Source organism: Myotis davidii, unplaced genomic scaffold (genome assembly GCF_000327345.1).
Source record: "Myotis davidii unplaced genomic scaffold, ASM32734v1 scaffold184, whole genome shotgun sequence".
In the NCBI taxonomy this organism is placed as follows: domain Eukaryota; kingdom Metazoa; phylum Chordata; class Mammalia; order Chiroptera; family Vespertilionidae; genus Myotis; species Myotis davidii.
Window position 1 is genome coordinate 5,157,690 of NW_006297021.1, and position 7,322 is coordinate 5,165,011.

The following is a 7,322-nucleotide window of genomic DNA, read 5'->3' on the forward strand; positions in this document are numbered from 1 at the left end:
AGGTCCCTTTCCATCAAAGCCTTCTCCTGCGGGCAGTCACAGCAGCCCCAAGGGGACTGTCTCAAGGGCATCGGGAAGGGTATTGAGGGCCTGTCCTGAGAACTGCCCTGCGATTTGGGCGGCAGCCCTCTTACCCGTGCCCTGAGCCCCGGAGTGAGGCTGCCCCTGGGTTCCCGAGGAGCAGGAGAGAAAAGGCGCCCTGTCTGGGCGGGAGGGCAGGCAGAAGGGGACTCCCTGGGCCTGGGACAAAGGGCTCTGGGGCCCGCCCCCAGGAGCAGGCTTGAGGCTTCACTGACTCCTGGGGCGGGGCGGGGGGCCTCAGGACCAGGCAGGAGACTTGAGTGCAGGCCCCTAGGAAGGCTTCGCTCTTCCCCTGCCTCTACCCAGCTGAACGCAACCGTGAGGAAGGCCAGGAGCGATGAGGCCAGCCTGGGCCTCAGGGGGCACTTCTGGCCTGGCGTCCTGCACCTGCTGTTCGGCCCATCACACTCGCTGCCACAGAGACAGTCATGAGTCCTCAGAGGCGGCCAAGTGGAGTTGAACAGGCTGATGGAGCTGATAGGGAACTAAAGCCCGAAGCCCCCAGCACCTCCCTGGGTTCTCAGCCGGCCAGCGTGGAAGGGATGCGAGCCCCGCTGACCCGAGAACTGACCCGTCCCAGCATGGGTTCTATAGACAGGAATGCGACCGCGCTCCCCGGGAAGCGCATCCGCATGAGGTTACTGAGGTCACTGCGCCCAGAGGGAGACGGCCTGCTACAGGGAGAGCTGACGCGCTCTCCTCCATGTCATCCTGGACAGGAACAAATGGAATAAGAGAGGTTATTTTTCCAGAGCGCTTTCATTTTTTGAAGAGTTCAATGCCAGAGCACTGGGCCTTATTGCTTTGCCATGTTTCCTTTATAAAAACTCCCTTTAACATGTCCAGAACCTGTGTGTCACTTCCAGAGACTCCAGGATGCCTTAGAACAGTGGTTCTCAGCCTTCTGGCCCTTTAAATACAGTTGCTCATGTTGTGACCCAACCATAACATTATTTTCGTTGCTACTTCATAACGGTCATGTTGCTACTGTTATGAATCGTCATGTAAATATCTGATATGCAGGATGGCCTTAGGCGACCCCTGTGAAGGGGTTGCGACCCACAGGTTGAGAACCGCTGCCTTAGTAGAATGAAGCTCCTGCATGTGGCAGCCCCCAAGGAAGGGGACTCCGGGCGAGTCCCAGCAACCTGCCCCCTCCTGACTGGGCGCCGGGGGCTCCCCTGTGGCGTCTCAGGGCCGCGGTGTCCTCTGCACCAGGCGCTGGGCACAGGGACAGACGGGACACGTTAGGGGCCACTATGACTCCACGCGGACAGGGTGCGCTGTGTGGGTTTGCACCCACCTCCCCGCCTTTTCGGGGACTGTGGATTCCCAGCGTGGGCTAGCCACACTCCTCCTCGCCCAGGAGGGGAGGTTTCTTGTGTCTGACTCGGGACTCGAAGCTGGCTGGTTGCTAACTCTTCTCTTCTGGCAGGTGGGGCTGGAGAAGAAGGGCCGGCCTGGGAGGGAGGGAGTGGCGGGCACTGCCCAGTGGCCTCCGGGTTCTCATGGCCCAGAGTTCCTAACGCAGAGGAAGTGGCCTCCGGGATCCTGTGTCAGGAGGAATGGAGCTCCCTGAATTCTAGGCATCCGGCTGGTCTTTGAGATGCGAGGCGCTCTGTGGTCACCGCCTTTTGCAAGGGGCAGCAGCATGGAGGAGAGAAAGAGGCAAAGTCTGGACTTCTACCGGTCAGAAGTCCACGTGGGCACAGAAGGAGATAAAGAACCAAGCCTCACCTTCCCCAGATAAACTCTCCAAAGGAAAGGGGAGGAGGGGGACCGAGAGGATGAGACTGGGGGTGTTTCCCTGTGCAGTACCCCGGGTCTGCCACCTTACCCCCAGCCTGGGCTTCAGAGGGAGGGGGAAATGGAAGGAGAGGTGAGGAAGGAGGATGAAAACCCCAGTCGGCTTGGGGGGCCCTTGAGCAGGTGTGGCCCAGGCCTCATTCCCAGCAGGACCCGGGGAAGCCACAGAGCACCCCTCCTCCGCGCGGGTGGCCTGGCGAGGAGAGATGTCTGCGGGGTGTCTGAGCTAGCGGACCCGAGAGAGCCTCAGAGAGCGCCTGCATCCAGCAGGGATGACGACCAGTGGGTGCTCACTACGCCTGGAGAAGCATGAGCACAGCCAGGAGAGTCCTCTGAGCTACAGAGGCCCCACTGCAGGGATGAGGAGGAGGAGTGGCCTACAGGGACCTAAAGTCTAGGTCCATACACGGACCCAAAACTGTCAGGGGAGATGGCCATTTCAAGGGATGCCGGGCCCTCCTCACCTCGACCCCCAGCTCCAGCCCCTGTGTTTCAACGCTGTAGGAGTTCCCTGGAAAGGACGCTCGAAATCCTGAAATGCAACTGGGTCTCCCACCCTCTTTGTGGAACTGGACTTTGAAACAGAAAATGAATTCAACCATAGAAAAACAGCTACATCTCTTTGCACACCGTGGGTTTCTGGACTGAGATTTGTACCTGCTAAAACACAGTTCATTTGTAAAGGAGCTATTTTCATAAACCAAAGAACTAATCATCAAAACTGCATCATCTCTAATAATAAAAGCATAATATGCTACTTAGACCGGAAGAAGCCGGGGCTGTGAGGGAAGCCAGTGCCGGCAGCCAGGGGAAGGAAGATCTACTCTCGCATGAATTTTGTGCATCGGGCCTCTAGTTACCAAATAAAACCTAAAACACGTTTCTAAAGTTCACTTATTGAATGTAAGCTATGTACCAGGTACTGACCTTTTCTCTTTAATACATGACCTCTTTTACACGACCCCCATTTTACAATTACAACAATGAAGACAGAGAAGTTAAATAATTTGCCCAAGGCCACAATGGTGGTACAAAATGGAGCCAGAATTCAAACCCAGGAAGATCTGACTCCTAAAGCAATACTGTTAACTAATGCAAGCGACACATGTCCACTCACCTGGCTTCCCAGCTCTCTCCACGAATACTTCTAGGTCCTCTGCTGCTCATAGTTCCAAGGCAATTGTTACCAACCCCAAGTGTGTATGCCCAACTCTTCAAAGGACAAAATAAAAAACGTCAGAGTTTGGAGTAAGGAAAGGTTTATTGACCAAGAAGGTGCCAACTGAGAAGATGGAGACCTAATGGTACCTCAAACCTATCTTGCTCGCTGGACGAGACTAAGGGATTTTAAGAGGTTTGGAGGAACAGGTACGGGGAAGTGCTGGTGGGGCAAGTTTTAGTTGAAGGACCTTGGAACTTGGCCATTTATGATAAAGGGTCATCAACACCAGATCTTCCTGGGCAGTGGACTCTGCTCCTGAAGGTTATGTGCTGGTCCTTTAGCTTCTGTCCTGGTTGTGTAGGGAGGGGGTGGGGAGTGGCAAGATTTTGGTTCTGGGTGCAGTGGGAGGTCAAAGTTCTCTCATCTGTGCAACCTCTGGTTACCTGGCATGAGGTTGCGGTCTGTTATCTCTTAAAAGCAACTCAGTATCTTGTTAAACAGGACAGGACCATTCTGAGCTGGTTCTGTGGTTGCACAATCACACACTGGTGCACAGAGCCCTAGAAAAAACAAACACAAATGTCCTATCCTTCCTACTCCTCGTTTCCAAATTGCCCAATAATTAGGTGGATTATTACTGTTGTAATTTTAGTGCCTGGACTTCAGTTCTAAAGATTTTTTAAAAGTGATTTTGAGACAGAGAAGAAAGGAGGCAGGGGGAGAGAGGGAGAGAGGGGAGAGAGGGGAGAAGGAGAGAGGAGGAGAGAAGGAGAGGGGGAGAGAAGGAGAGGAGGAGAGGGGAAACGGGGAGAGGGGGAGAGAAGGAGAGGGGGAAGAGAGAGGGGGAGGGAGAGGGGGAGGGAAACACTGACGCAAGAGAGCAACACCCACAGGCTGCCTCCTGCACGGCCCCCATTGGGAATCAAACCGTCAACTTTTCAGTGCACTGGAGGATGCCCAACCGAGCCACATGGGTCAGGGAGCCTAGAGTTAATTCAGTTCCTATTTCTTTTGCAGCCACCACATCTTGTTAATCAAAATTCATTAAACTTCACCAAGGAGCAAAATGTGTCAGGAGACAAAATTCTAGACCAGAAGTCAGTTGACTATACTCCTTGGTTTCTCATGCTTCCCTTCCAATTGACCTTAGTCAATCACTTAACTGCTCTGACCTCAGTTTCCTCATCTATAAAATAAACAGTCTTAAGGTCCCTACCAGTTCTAACTTCCCACCGTTCTGAAGAACCAGGATGAAGCTGTTATTTTACGGGAACTTAAACTGTAATTCTTCAACTCAGAACTCTTCCCTGATCTCCATCTGTATCTTTCTCCCAGATTTAAATCTCCCACGTTCTGGGATCAGGCACAGGTGAAGGGTTTCACAAAGGGATGGAAAGTACATAGAATAATATCTCATCTTGTTGGTATTAGGAGGAACATGAAGACTAAAAAGAAAAAATCGTTTTCAGAAAGGCTCTTCATATCCTAAATAATAAAAGCCTAAAATGCTAAGTGTCCAATCATCTGGACAGTGACTGGGTCTACTGTTCAACCAAAGTGTAATACGCTAATGACATGCTAAGACCGCTCAGCCACTTGCTATGACGTGCACTGGCCACCAGGGGGCAGATGCTCCGACCAGTAGGTTAGCTTGCTGCTGGGGTCCAACCTATCGGGACTGAGCGAAATGGGCCGGACACGCCCTAGAGCCCTCCCTGGCCCCGACTGTGCACTTGTGGGGTCCTTCAGCTTGGCCTGCGCCCTCTTGCAATCTGGGACCCCTCGGGAGATGTTGGAGAGCCGGTTTCATCTGGATCCCGTAGGCCCTCCCCCCTCCTCCCCCCTCCCCCTCGCCATGCCAGGGCACCAGATACAGGGCTCTCTGCTGGTGAGTGCTGCTGCAGCTGGGTGAGCCTCTCTAGATGGGGACTGATTGGGTGTGAGCCCGCATCAGACACAGTGGGGCTGGATGACTGCGGGCTTCAGCCCGATCCCTGCAGGCCACCCCAAGGGACCCCATCCCTGCACGAATTTGTGCACTGGGCCTCTAGTGACTATATAAAGAAACATAGCGCTCTAAAAAGATTTTATAGCCACATTTTGGCTAAAATGTAGAGAAAAAGAAGTCATCCTGATAACAGACCCTCCCATAGGAGAACTGTCTTAGTCGTTTGGAATTGCTTCCTACCATCTGTTCTTGAAATTTTTTTTCTGGTATTTGGTGACTTTTCTGTTCACATGGCTGTTATCTCCATTTCCTTGAGTGTAAATTCTTTGGTTTATTGAGTTTGTCATTTGCCTTGCATGATGTTGACCGTACTCAGATGTTTTATTATTCTTAGGGTGTACCCATGACTCAGATCTGTATAATCAGAACATTTCATACCCTTGGTGTGAGTGTTTATTTAAGGGATACACATGACCCAACAAAACCAATCGATTTTTAACAGAACCTCAGACACTGGCAGAAACTCTCAGAAAAATAAATTCTGATGGACGCATGCCATGTGTTGCTAGGAACCATTTTGCCGCTCTGTAGGAAGAGCTTGCCCAAGATCGAAGCTAACGCAGAGAAAGCCAAGTCCGGCGATGAGGAGAAACAGGCTGCCTGATTTCCATACACTGTTTGAGTGCCCAGAGCCCAGGCTACTCCCGGGACTGTCAGTAACAGCCAATAAACTCCCTTTTTATTTAAGCAGAAGCCATTTTAAATCATAATTTTTGTCACTTGTAACTGAAATAAATCAAACTAGAATTTGTAAACCTGCAGAGAAAGTCCGTAGTTCTCTCCTTCTTCCCATCAGTAGGTACCCAAAGGGCTTCTGAAACTGAGGCAATCGCTGTGCCACAGGAAAAGAAGGTACAGGCACACCTCGGAGACACTGCCGGTTTGGTTCCAGAGACTACGATAAAGTAAATATCATAATAAAGTGAATCACAGGAATATTTTGGTTTCCCAGTGCACAGCAAAGTTCTGTTTACACTATACTATCTATAGCCTATTAAGTGTGCGACAGAATCATATCTAAAAAACAATGTACATACCTTAAGTAAAAAATACTTTATTTTCGGATTATGTTGCCATTATTATAACTTAAAAAATAATTTTGAAATTCAGGCTCTATTTGCTCTCCATCCAAGGCAATGAAAACTATGGGTGGAGGCTACAGGGCAACAACAAAAAAAGTGAGAACATTCTTGGTTTAAAATGCACGCCCAAGTAACCCCTGGCCGGGTGGTGGCTCAGTTGGTTGGAACATCATCCCCTGAACCTAAAAAAGGTCTCTACACATATGGGAGGCAGCAGATTCATGTTTTTTGTGGGTTTTTTTGTTTGTTTTTTCTCTCTCTCTCTCCCTCTCTCCCTTCCTCTCTAAAAATCAACAAGAAAAAGAAAACAATGAAAAAAAATCAGTAAGAACATATCATCAGGTGAGGATTTTTTTAAAAAGCACAAATAACACCTAGGTATGTAATCATAGATTCTTTTACCTGATCTCCCCCCTGCCTAAGAATTCATGGAAGACCATAATATTTCCCATCTTAAATTGCATCTGAAGTTAAAGGGTTTCCTCATCCTTTCACCCCTCCAAAGTCTCAGCAATTTTCCCTGAAAGAGAGCAAAACCTGAAGCAAAATCCCAAATTAAAAATTTTTGTTTTGCCTGTTTTTATGCCGTTTCTTTTGGCATAGGAGCAAAGTGGGCAATATGATTTTCACATAATACTGTAGTTGAATTTTTATTATTCCAGCATGTATATAGGGTGGGGAAAAGGTCTACTCGAAAGTTTATTCTTGTATACATGTATTCTTAATGATTGTATTATTTGCCATATAAGTAACTGGAAACTACTTTTGCCCCACCCTGTATACATTACATGGCTTTTAGAAATTGTTACCTAAGTGACCATTTTTTTTCTTGCTTATTCTAATTCAAGCACTTTTCAAAACCCACATTTAGTAAAAGGAAATGTTTCATTCCGTAACTTAAGATTATTACACAGCACCTATTGTAGCTTATTATTAACCTTAAAGTATACCTACACCTGAAATCGGAAACATACAGTCACGGAGCGGGTCAGTGCTAAGCGGGGACAGTACCCAGGCCCTTTCCCACGCCGCCTCCCGGCTGTCGCGCCGCGGGCGTCACTGTTTCAGGAAACATGCAGGACGTCCTGACCTCTGCGCGGCGGGGTTCGGCCACATCCACCCCGAGGGGGTCCTCCGGGGGGAGGGGGAGACAGCGGGGATCCACCCCGAGGGGGCAGCGGGG

At 49.8% G+C, this 7,322-nt stretch overlaps 1 long non-coding RNA gene across 2 annotated transcripts; it reads right to left on the reverse strand.

The window, feature by feature from the left end:
* Nucleotides 1-3,129: 3,129 nt before the first annotated feature.
* LOC107184497 lies at nt 3,130-7,262 on the reverse strand. 2 transcript variants are annotated; one of them, XR_001515344.1, is made up of 2 exons: nt 6,542-7,262; nt 3,130-3,609 (listed from the first exon to the last, which is right to left on the reverse strand). It is a non-coding gene; the product is annotated as an uncharacterized LOC107184497 (long non-coding RNA). The 2 variants fall into 2 exon arrangements; XR_001515345.1 differs by lacking the exon at nt 3,130-3,609 and adding an exon at nt 5,433-5,952.
* Nucleotides 7,263-7,322: the final 60 nt, after the last annotated feature.